Source organism: Notamacropus eugenii, chromosome 1 (assembly GCF_028372415.1).
Source record: "Notamacropus eugenii isolate mMacEug1 chromosome 1, mMacEug1.pri_v2, whole genome shotgun sequence".
Taxonomy (NCBI): Eukaryota; Metazoa; Chordata; class Mammalia; order Diprotodontia; family Macropodidae; genus Notamacropus; species Notamacropus eugenii.
This window is the reverse complement of record NC_092872.1, coordinates 288,245,261-288,258,095: the sequence shown is the minus strand read 5'-3', so window position 1 is coordinate 288,258,095 and position 12,835 is coordinate 288,245,261. Positions and strand designations below refer to the sequence as shown.

Sequence of the window (12,835 nt, the reverse complement as noted above, 5' to 3'; positions counted from 1 at the left end):
ATTTCACTACAGTCTAACAGTATTCACTTTCTGGCTGCTCTATCATAAAGTTAACTTATATTGAGCTTGTGGTCCATCAAAACTCACAGACCTTTTTCAGACAAATTTCTACCTCTCTAGTCTTGTATTGTGAAACTGACTTTTGAATCCCATTTTACATTTTTAATTTATTTCTATTAAAAAGTATCTTATTCAGTTTGCCCTGAAGTTGGAGTCAATCAAGGGAATTTTTGAACCCTAATTCTCATAGCTAATCCCTGCCATCCAGCAAGACTAGGTGACTTCCTTACTGGGAATGTTATGGAGGGCATTGGCATTTCCCATCTGTGTGGAGTAGCTAACCTCAGATTTCTTTCTATCTTTCAATTTCTATGAGTCAACTTAAGTGATCCTGTGTTGGGAATGTGTACAGCATAAAGAAATATGCAAATTGGTTCTTGCCATCCAGGGATTTACAGAATCAAAGAAAAAAAAAAGGTGTGAATATTTTAAGGTAGTTAAATGTGGAGAGTCTCAAGGAAGCATAAGCATATATAGAGAGATAATAAGGTCAATAGAAATTCTAAGAGTCAAGTTATTGTGAGCCAGGGTCCTAAAAAGGGAATTTAAAGAAAGGAAATGGGAGATGAGTTTAGGCCTGAAAGGAGCATGCAGAAGCCCATTGGTAGGAGGACAACCAAGTGAACAGTTTTGTAGGGGTAGAACTTTGTAAGTCATGACAGGAACAAGTGAATTAAGAAGCAAGGCTAAATGGAAGACTTTTGATTAAAGGTTAAGAAGAAGATTTACCCCTCTTGGCCATTCCTGTGTTCCCAGGCCACTTTGTGGGCTTGCCTACTCTCTTCTCCAGTTAGTTGTGAAAGAAAGAGGGTAACCTATCACTGTGGAGATATTTCAAATTAATTATATGAATCAGGAACTTCTATGGGAATATGTGGGCATTTCCAACTTACCTTCCTTCTCACCTATATTTCTTGGGGATTTTTTCTGCCTTATCAAATCACCTTCATTTTCTCAATACAGCTTCTCCATTTAATCTGACCATGATGCTTACTCGACCAAAGGGAAACTGCCCCCAACATCCTTTACAGACAGGTCTGTGTGTGAATGCCAAAGTGAGGAGAGTACAGGCAAATGTCCAGGAGTCAAAGAATGAGAGGAGAGACATTCCTGACAAAGGTCAAACCTTGGATGACCTGTGGTATCAGCAGCTTCTCAGGAGGATTCCCTAGCAAAGTTGAGCTTCTGGGCAAGGAGCGAGACACTCTGGGCACAAGCACAGCCACACCTTTCTTCACCAATGGCTAATTCTTTGAAGCCCGTTATACTGGAATAGAAGCATATCTCCTGCTGAATAGAGCTCCAGCCTTAAGTCAATTCAATATGATACAATGTAGAAAGCACTAGGTAACCACTATGTTCCCAGTTGTACCCTCTTCTGGCATACAAAGAGAAAAAAATGAAAAAAGCATCTGCCCTCAGAGAGCTTGGACACTACTAGAGTAAAATGCAAATGTTTAAATAGAAACTATTGCTGTACAAAGGAATGTGGGGGAGCACCACTGGGAGGAATCACGAAAAGGTATGGCACTGGTACTGTAATTAAAATTGGACCAGGGATGCCAAGAGTCAGGGATTAGAAGAGATGACTCCACAAAATGCATCTGGGGCACAAGAAAGGGTATGGGGTACATGGTGGAGAAAGAGCAAGCACTTGGGGAGTGAATATAGAGTGATTCTGGAAGCAGAGTATTCTGACTTACAGTTAGACAGTCTGCCTCCAGTCAGATTGTGAAATACTTTAAATTCAAAAGAAAAGAGTATGTATATTATTATATGGAGCACAGAGAACCACTGAATCTTCTCAAGAAGGGGAATAATTGAGCCAACATCTGCCGTGTTAAGAATTTCATTTTAGCAGTTGGGCAAGGATGCATTGTAGGAGACAAAGGGGCAGTGTTCTAGGCAGAGTTCAGTCAGGAGGCTATTTCGGTAGGCCTGGCAAGAAGAATTAAGGGAAGGAATTAAGTCTTGAACTGGGTGGGAGTAAAAGGGAGAGAGGGAGATCCCATTAGGAGGTAGAATAGACAAGATTCCTCAATGATTGGCTACAGAAAGGGGAGGGGGAGAGAAAATTATTCTGAGGTTAGAAACCTTGGTTACTTGAAAGATGGAGGTGCCTGAAACAGAATTAGCAAAGTTTGGAGGAGGAGTAAAGTTTCTTTTCTTTTTTGGTTGGGAGATGGGGCTGGAGATGATGAATCTTGTTTTGGAAATAATGGAGATCTTCATTAGGCAATAGGTGAATGACTAAAGCTCACGGGAGAGAAACTGGGATTCAATAAATTTGGGAGTCATCTGCAAAGAAATGTCAATTGAATCCATAGGAGCTGATGAGATTGACTTCTTTGCTTTGGTCTTTTCTCAAGATACCCTTTGCCCTTCCTATTCTCTTTACATACTCAAACCATATCCTTTTGGTTTCAGTCAATAATACCATTCCCTATACCCCTTCTTCCTCTTACTGTGTCTTCTATCATGAGCCCCTACAAAAAGAACACTAGAAGGTCAGGATCATCGTATCCTTATGTTATTCTGCACTTTGGGAACAGGTTCTAGCTCTTCTTCATCTCAGGGTGCTGGATGACTGAACCTCAGCTTGGGAGGGGATGCAGACAATCCAGATATTTATGTCTGTATTTGCTGAGGCTCAGACTCTTTTAGGAACTGGGCTTAGAGCTGGGTTTGGGCTGGAGGCAGTAAAGCGAAGAAGGGCTTGCCATCTGAGGAAGAGAGGCCAACTTTCGGCCCAATGATGAAGAAAAGAAGGCTGTGGAGGAGCCACAGCAAGTCCATTTCCAAATGTGCAGTTCTTAGACAGGAGGAAAGTAATCTTGGTCTTGGGAATTGGGGGCCCCAATGGTGAGCCCCCTCTGGTACTGAGATGCAGACTTAAAAAGCCTTAATATGGATAACCAGTCAGAGGAGATAAGCCAATTTGCCTCTTTACCCTGAATACAGTGTGGTAGACCTCCCTGTCCTGCCAGGTCCTAGATCTGGGACCTATGGAACTCTCTAGTATCCATGAGCCTGCACCTGGTCAAGTCATAATGATTCAGGACAGAGGAATTTGTTTCCCCTCTTCACTCCCCCAGGGTCTGGTATTTCTAGTGAGAGGAGAGAATACCTTTTAGAAAGGATCCCAAGATCTTCCAGTTAAGTTAAACAGTTTCTCTAAGACTGTCTCACCCAGATGTAGTTGGGTTCAGTCCTAGCTAGTGGCAGCCATTGAGCCTCTGCTCACCAACTTCCATTGGAAGGAGCAGCGCAGGATACTTTAGGATGATCCTGGTGGGGTCAGGTTTGTTAGGAGCCTGCATCCATGTCCAGTATTGTTTTCTGAGGCTTCCCAGATCACATGGGGCCCCTCTTTAACAAGGAGACTTTGAAATTCTTCAAGATAGAGGCACCATCCAAGAGTCCTGGAGGGAGCCAGAAGGGTAGAGACTGGCCTCTAGAACAAGCCGGCTACACACCATGGGGTATTCTGCCTTTGTGGATGTCCCTCAGCTGCACCAAGACAGTGGAAGGCCTGTCTTATCTTTCTCACTTAGTCAGGTAATCTGAGGATATCCGGCACAGGGAGATCTGGGCAGGTTTGGGAAAACAGGGAAAGTGGAAAAGTCAGGAGAAAGAATAGTGAAATAAGGAGGAACTCTGGGGATTGGTATATACTAGAATTCAGGAGAAGAAAATGGTGCTCCTCCTTCCTTGTCTCTCTCCAGGTGTGTGTGTGTGTGTGTGTGTGTGTGTGTGTGTGTGTGTGTTGGGATAAAGTGGGGAGAAGTCATTTTTATCCTTTATCCAAGGGAGAAAGGTGGAGGAGGTATTTGTTAGTCAAAAGCAGCTACTGGAATTCAGTCAGGTCCGGGGAGAGAGAGGCAGATAGGCTCTGTTTAGGGGAAGCTACTCTTGCCCTTATACCATTCTTCGTGGTGGTATTTCTCCAAGGGTCTTTAGACCACCTGTTGCTAGACATCCTCTCTCTCTTCCCTGAACAATGAAGTCCAATGGTGATTCTGGGGGCCACAACTCAGACCCCTAGGGTTGGACCCTTTTCAGACCTACTGATGTTGTACTCATGTAATATATGCTGGTGGAGTTAGGGGCAAGGGGTAACTCATTACTAGGCCACAGCACAGTCAAATGTCTTCTCACTCCCTTTACTCTGCAGTCAGGGCCAAGGGGACCTTCTGCAAGTTTCTGGACTTATGCATGCTTATCCACACAGATTCCCTCATTCTTTAATGGCAAATCAACTCATCCAAATGCCCTTGACACTCTAATGGCAATCATTAGATTACCCCCTCCTGCCACCCCCAAACCCACTCTCTGGGCTTTCTGGATCCTTCAGGTTTGGTGTTACATTCTGCACCATAAAGGCCAGAGTCCCACGTGAACCCAGCTCCTGCGGGGTGGGGTTCCCCACCCCCCAAACTCTTGGAGAATTTCAAACTCTTGATTCACCATCCTCTCATTGTCTATGTACAAAGAAGAGACTCTTCCAACATGGCCTTCTGCTTCATTTTGCCCCCTCTTACTCTCCCTCTGCTCCACTTTCTGAGCTCCTCTCTGATCTGCTTTGAGGCCTAAGCCAGCTCACTGTGCCTAGGCAACTGGTCCACAGTGAGCCTGGCATTCTAGACCTTTGTCTAGAATGGGAAGGATTGACTGTTGTTTGCTTCCTCTGCTTCTAGATAGCTCTCACCCTGCTGCCTTTCCATACTGAAACTTGGAGGCCTGATTTTCCCTCCTGGTGGGATTGTGGGTGGAGCACCTCTTCCACATGCCAGTTGCCACAGAATGTAGTTCCCTCCTGCTTACATGAGGTCTTTTCTCTCCTGCTTCCTCTTCCCTTGTCCATTCACAATGCTTCCTCCTCCTGCTTCAACCCCAGCAACATATAAGGGGCAATTGAGGAAACTCCTTTTCATTTTCTAGAATGTCATCTCTTCTGTCTGAGCTTGAAGAGAATCTTGTTGGTGGGCCTTGGAGGAGGCCCCTGAGTCATGCCCTATGGTCCTACTTGGCTTGGTGGCTGGTGCCTTTCCATTCTACCTGCATTCCCTGCTGCCTGGAATGAGGATCACTAGAGAGTTGGGGAAGGCAGGGAGGATAAAGGAAGAGGGGAGAAGGAGGATGAATCTAGGAGTAAGTTGGAGAAGTTCTATTATTGAGGAAGCCAAGAGCAAACAAAGGAATGAACTTTTGGTAAGGCAGAATGGTGGGGTCTGGGTCACAGCCAACTCCCTGCTAGGTCTGGGATGGCAGAGGGTGAGGGCCTGAAGCCTTGGGTCCTGGGTGGACAGCTCTTCTGGGAGTGTCTGGGCAAGGATCCTTGAGAGATTGGGTGAAATCCTGATTCTTCCCTGGCACAAAATTTCTTCCTCCATTGGTGGGGATTTCCCTCAAGTGCCAGGGGAGCTGAATACTGCTGGTATATTTGGACAAAGGGCTCTAGGTTAAAGCAGGCTGTAGAGAGTGACAGTTAAGCCAAGGGGTACTAGGGGTATGGGACTAGGAAGAAGATATGGCCTCTGTCTCTGGGGACAGGACCCAACCTGAAGCAAGTCAAAGGAAGGAGGGACAGAAAGCAAAGTCAGCCAGCAGAGGTCCTGGAGGAGGCTCCCCTGGCATCATCTTCAGACTGGGCAGGGAGCCCTGCTACAGACATGCAGATGCCCTGAGCCCCTCTTGGCCTCTTTGATTAGGATTGGGCAAATCCAGAATCCCTCAGACACTGATCCTGGGCTGCTCTGACTGGCTGCTTTTGTCAGTCTTTGAAAAGGAAGAGAGGGATGGTTCTTTCCCTCTTCTACCATCAACACTCATTCTAAATTTCCTATTTCATCAGAGATGATCATATTCTGATCATGCAAGGGCCTCAGGGCTGATCAGAATTGCCAGGACATTTTACCTTTTGAATTTGCACTGCAAGTGTTTTGCATTTTTCTTAGAAGTTTACTTCTTAACCAAAAAAAAAAGATGTCCTAATGGTGGAAATTCAGGCACTAGAATCAGGATATTGGGGCAGAATTCAATGAAGGAAAGGCACCTCTGAAGTCGTACTCATGTTGTGGATGACAAAACAAGCCAGACAGGGGATCAGGGTCAGAGCCTTGGCATGTAAGCGTCAGAACGCTGCCCCAGGTCTTTCCAGACGTCAGCCCATGGTCTGTGCACTGAGAAACTGTATGCTCTCATTTCTAATGATGGACCTTTAGTTTAAGAGTTAGAGGAAGTGTCTATTTTCTATTACTAGTTCTCTAACTATAACTATTAAATGGGTGTTATGACTCTCTTTCCCTGAGGCACAAGGGTTTCAGAATTGATATAAGAAGTGTCCTTGGACCATATGATTGGAGTTGGCCTGTGGGTGCCTTAACAACCCTCCCAGAGGCACTGGGGTGACAAGCAGGGTCAGACTGAGCCTGAAATCCCTATGTGAATGGGCAAAGGCCCACTCCTCAAGAGGAGGTCCAGCATACTTGGCTATGCTGCTTAGCTCTAAGCATTTGGTATTAAAACCAAAAGGAAAATAATTACTGCTCATTTTGATCAAAGGTCACTGAATGATATACATGCACAGCACATGACAACAAGTAGACCCTGAAGCTAGGTTGTGTGACCTTGATGTTGCTCTAAGCTTCACTGTCTTTATCTATAAAATGGTACTCCCTCGCAGAGTCATTGGAAGGCTCAAATGAAGTTATTTCAGTTAAGTGTTTCAAAAATTCAGCTTCAGCTACTGTTGTCAAAAGTGTCACACCTTCCTGACCCCATTGAATGCTGGGGTTGGGAGGAAAGTGCTTGGTGCAGGTTCAAGTTGAGGATCTCTGGAAGTTTGTGTTCCCATGAGTTTCACTAATTTTGAGACACATTCTGCAACAGAAAGAGAAAAGCTGTATAAATACCATGGCAATGGGAAAAAAAAAAAAACTACTTCCTTCCCTTCTCCAGGGATTAAAAAATATGAATTTGAGAAAGTTTCCAATGTTTCTTTTGTGTAGCATGCTTTATAAACCTCAAGTCATGTTTGTTTATTTTTTAAGTTTAGAAAAATAAAAAGTAGATTACGCAAATTTGATTTATTTGTGATATTATTGTGTTTTCTATATCAATTGGAAATTATTTTGTAAACACATAACATTTTTTTAAATCTAAAAAAGTTTTTAAAACAAATCTTTTTAAAAGATTTTCATGTTGATTACAAATGAATGTCCAATGCTGTCTTTCTTGAAGAAAAGGAATACCTCCTAGTTTTTGCCTTCTCTAGAGGAAAGCACTAATTCAATCATTCATTCATTAATCCATCCATTCACATGTGGTACAATGAACAGAGGGCAGGAATAATCAGGAAGATCCAAGTTCAAATTTAGCCTCAAACATGTCCTTGATGTGTATATTAAAATTCTTTCTCCTTCAGGGTCCCCTTACCAGCAGCATTTCTTTCTGGTCAGTGTAATAATTTCCTAAATAGCCAGTACAAAGAGACAATGGCAGGACATGAGGTTTCAGGGTATACTTACAAACTATCTCAAAGATCAAAGAGGGTGAATTTATCAGTTATACCATACACCAACGACAGCATTCTGGTAGTGTGTGCTGAATCAGCAGAAGTGCTTGAGGCTGTCAGCCATCTTGGTCCTATGATTGAAAAAGCTCAGACAATCTCCAGTCTTCCAAAGTCAGAGCAGCTGGGCAAGTGGTGCTGACGGTTTTGAGATGATGTGGACATGTTAACAATAAGATTTTACCAATAATTTTGAGATAATTTGGATATGTTAATGAATTAACCCCAAAATGTCAAAGTTAAGAAAGTCATTCCCCCCAAATTCCCTAAAATGAGGCCTCAGGCTCCTGCCCCTGGGTCCTCTTCCATTTGCTAAGGGCCATGCTACTCATGTGCTCCCAATTCCAAGCCGCCATCATATAACTGATATCTCCTCCCCATACTCTTCCCCAACCTATCACCTTCATTTTGCATTCCCCCAGCCCCACACTATGTCTCTACATCACTTTCCCTGCTTGTCTCTGCCTCCAAGTGCTTTTTGCACCCATACCCTCTATGGTAATTAAGATGTGGTTGTTGACCTGTATTCTGCTGCTAGTCATGGTCTTTCCTGTCAAGTAATTAAAGAACTGGGTGTGCCTGGCCTAATTTTCTAATTTCCTCCACCTGGGCAAAGTTCTTAGTCTTTGTTGGCCTGAGTACCTGGGACAGCTAGGTGGTGAAGTGGATAGAGCACCAGTGCAGGAGTCACGAGGACCTGAGTTCACATCTCACCTCACTAGCTGTGTGACCTTGGGCAAGTCACTTAACCCCAATTGCCTCATCCTGGGTCATCTCCAGTCATCTTGATGAATACTGGGTCACTGGATTCAGATGGCTCTGGAGAAGGAGTGAGGCTGCTAACCTGAACAGTCCTCCCTCACTCAAAACAAAGTCAAGTGCAAATCATGTCATTGTTTCTCTTATGGCATGGTCTTCCTTGGCGATGAAGGATGAACGCACATGCCTGAGTACCTTTACTTGTAAAATGGGGATAATAGCACCTAGCTCACAGTGTGGTTATGAGGATTACATGAGTTAATTGTGAAGCACTTAGCATAGTGTCTGGCACATTGGTAAGTGTCATGTAAATGTTATCTATTATTATCCCTGCAAAAAACAGTTGTTGATCCCTAGCTATGTGCTAGGCCTAAGGCCTAGATATCAAAAGGAAATTTATTAAAGAACTTAGTACATGGTAATAGCTATTGGGAAAACTGGAAAGCAGTCTACAAGATTAAATTTAGACTAATACCTTATACAGTATTCCACAATAAAAATTGGTGTATATATATATATATGACCTTAATATTAAAGATCATAGCATAAAATATTTAGGAGAAAGATGTCATATACCTTTCATAGTTATACAGAAATGGAGTTTTAAACATGGGTTAGGGACAATTACAAAAACAAATAAAATCAATCACTGATAATATGAAATTAAAAAGATGCCATACAAACAAAATCAGTGTATCTTTGTAAAGAAAATAAAGTGGCCTTTGGCATTTGAGAGTGCCACTGACACCTTTTATTATTTTTCAGCTGGTACGATTAATAAAATGATCAATTACCAAGAAATTAGGTGAATGGCACAGTCTACTACTGAGAAGATATGGGTCTGAGAACTTTTTCAAGTCTCAGCTGGTGGACCTGAAAGCTGATTGGAATGAAAAGATGGGCATGGGGAAGCCAGGCATTGGGATCCAGGACTGGATTATCAACAGAAATGACTGTGACTGTGCTGACTGTATCTGGGTGAAACTGTTGTCAGGAAACGGTGAGTTCTGGTCTTAGTTTAAACCAGCCCCTGTGTACATCAAGCAGTGGAGGGGTACCAAATGGAAAAAGGTCTTCTATTCATTTTCTGATTATCATCCACCCAAGAGTCAGTTATATCCATTTCCAGAATGGAGACAAACATACTTAACTCTGGGCTCACTGGTATGGCCCACTGTCATCAACAATAGAATCACCATTGTCCCTGAAATCACTAGAAAACCCAGTTTTCAAAAGGGGAAGACCCTTTTAGGAAATAGTGTAAGACCCTTAGAGCAAAAACTGAGGACTTAAATCAGGGAATGATAATCTGTGGTGCATGAATGTAATGGACCATTACTGTGCCATAGATAGGGATGTATATAAAGAATTCAGAGACTTAGATGAACAGATTCAGTGACACCTGAATAGCCATATGACTCCAGGAAAGTTACTTAATCTCTGACTGGGGATAGGGGTTTAGTTCATGATCAAACAAGAGATAGGAAGGACATAGGAAGTAAAATGGATGATTTTTATTACATTAAATTTAAAATATTTTGCACAAAATCAATACAGATAAAATTACAAAAAGGAAACTGGAAGGGAAATTTTAGAGCAAGATTTTCTGATAAAGGATTAATTTCTCAAATATGTAGGGAAGTGAATAAAATCCATAAAAATAAGAACCATTCCCCAATTGATAAATGTTCAAAGGTTATGAATAGGCAGTTTCCAAAAGAAGAAATCAAAGCAATCAATAATCATATAAAATGTTTTAAACTGTTAATAGAGAATTTCAAATTAAAAGAACTCGGGATTCCCATCAATTGGGGAATGGCTGAATAAGTTATTGTATACGAATGTGATGGAATGATTTTGTTCCGTAAGAAATGATGAAGAAGATAGCTTCAACAAAGGAAGACACACCTGGGAATATTTATATGAAATCATTAAAAGTGAAGTAAAAAGAACCAGAAGGACATATAACATAAGAAAAATCAATTGTGAAAGACTTAGCAATTCTGATCGATGCAATGATCCATGATAGTTCCAAAGGACTTATGATGAAAAAATGCTATCCACCTCCAGAGAGAAAACTGATGGACTCTCACTGTTGAGTGGAAATATTTTTTTTGTTATTTTTCTGGTTTCTCCCACTCCTCATAACATGGCTAATGAGGAAACATATTTTGTGTGATTTAGTATATAAGAGCTTTGCATTTCTTGCCTTCTGAATGGGTGTTAGAGAGGGTGGAGGGATGGAGAGAATTTGGAACTCAAAACAAAGAGAAATTAAATTAAATTATACTTTAATATGTAAAATTTTCTCTAACAGTCTTCTATTAAAATATAAGGAAACCTAACTACATGTGTGTAGACATAGATGTATGCATAAACATACACATGAGTACATGCTTATGTAAATGTGTGTTTATGTATATGTGTTAAATATAATGTTTGTATGTGATACCCAAAGGTATTCCTCAGTAAATAAGGGGGTAAAGGATATGTACAATGAGTTTGCAAAGGAATATAAATTCATTGTCAAGATTATGAAAGATTACAATTACAAATCATTAATCACAAGAGAAAGGCGAATTATAACAATCCTAAGATTTCAGTTTATTCTCAGGAAATTAGAAAGGGTGAAACATGGGAATGTTAGAAGAGTTGTGAGAATAGAGGCATATTGTTGCATTTTTGGTGGAGCTGTAAATCAGTACAACAATTTAGGAAAGCCAATAAAAATTGCTCAAATAAAGTGATTAGCATGTCCACACCTTTCTGCCTAAAGATTCAACTACTGAACTTCTACTCCAAGGAAATCGTTGAAAAGTAGAAAGTTTCAGTACACATGAAAATGTTAATATATATATTTGTGGTAACCAAGAAAGTGAAATATATTAGATAACATATTAAATAATTAAATATATTAGCTGTCCTTTGATTGGAATGTAATGAAACTAATTTTGATGTATGTATGTAATGTAGCAATGCTATACTGCACATGACAAATTTGATGAATGCAGATATGCCTGGAAAAATGGAGACAAACTGATTTTGAAGGTAGTAAGCAGAAGAAGAAAGCAATATGGAGAGCCGTTACAACAAGGAAAATGGAAAGAATCCAAAAACAAAGACAAGTGAGTGTTCAAAATTACAAAGGACCAAAGTATCTCCAAAGAAGAGCATACTCATCTGTGAAGGTCCAGGGATCTAGATCTGTATCAATAAAAATCTTTTTAGAATTTTTTGATGTATTGATCAGTTTCCCTCATATCTGTTTTTCTCTTTTTGTTTTCTTTAAAATATTCATCATCTAGGATGGCTCTGTGCAAGAAGAAAGGATACTGACAAAAATTTAGACAATATAAAAATAATGCCAATAAAATCTGGGATGGCTGTTCCAAAGAGGCAGAGGATTCTACAATTCGTGTCGTCTCCACCTCTTTGCCACACACTGACAGAACTGACAGTTTAAGCATACAGACTTTGCAGAGTCCCTATCCTACTCAGGAGGTGGATGTCATTTTTTTTTTCAGAATAAATATCAATGAATTTGAGTTATAGGCACATCAAAAAGCAGAATAACAGAATAAGATTTAATAGTTTATCGAGTATGCAAGATATCCGATACTGTGATCAGCAGGCACAAGCCTAGTGTATTTCATGGATTAAGTGTTAATAAACACATTTCTTTTAATACTGGATTTTTCTCCTAAAAATGCTGAAGATGTACCTTCCAACTTGACAGTATTTTTTCAGTATCTAATCCTCACCTTTTTTATATAAAGTTGAAAAATTCTTCTATGCATGTCAGAGCCTTGAAGGGAAAAGAAATTTCTTCGTGAAATATACACTGTCTGTAAGTGATACAATTGTTAAAGTGCTAAAAAAAAAAAGAAAAAGAAAAAAAAATCATGTAAACCCTTTAGTCCTTGTTGATTAAACCTCCTTCTTCTTGATGGGCTAAGCTGACCTTTAGTTTTATGATCTATCAGGCATTGCTTTATCTGGAAAGTTCAAAGACACAAATACTATAATTTCCTTTTTGCCTCTTAAGAATTATTGGTTAATATATTTTATTCTATGGACTATTCGGTGCTATTAGGTGCTAATAGGACTATTAAGGTCCTACTATGTGTCAACCTTGTATCTGGTACTGGGAGTATGATCACCTTTATTCTAAAGGAATTTATCTATTACACAAAGACCTAGTTAATGCTTATTTTTCACTTTTCATATACATGTGAACATATATACATATATTATATTATACATACATATATATCACATAATGTATTCGTGGTAAAATTGCATTCTAATGATATAAGGATTTCAAATCATTTTTAAAACTAATGTTTTGAAATTCAAAATTCCAGATGCAAATTCTAGACACCTGAAATAATATCCTTTACCTTCTGTTTTCTCATAACAAATTTTTTAAAACAGCAAATAGTC

The 12,835-nt window shown here is 40.4% G+C and overlaps 1 long non-coding RNA gene across 4 annotated transcripts in view; it reads left to right on the top strand.

Moving 5' to 3' along the window:
* Positions 1-12,408, top strand: part of LOC140517646 (uncharacterized) — a 150,548-nt gene extending 138,140 nt beyond the window's left edge. Inside the window, exons 5-7 of one of the 4 annotated variants that reach the window (XR_011971686.1) lie at positions 9,158-9,392; positions 11,404-11,517; positions 11,698-12,408. This is a non-coding gene — a long non-coding RNA (uncharacterized lncRNA). Of the gene's footprint in view, positions 1-1,023; positions 7,134-9,157; positions 11,518-11,697 lie in introns of those variants that run through there. The other 3 variants (XR_011971685.1, XR_011971683.1, XR_011971684.1) reach the window with 3 other exon arrangements.
* The last annotated feature ends 427 nt before the right edge of the window (positions 12,409-12,835 follow it).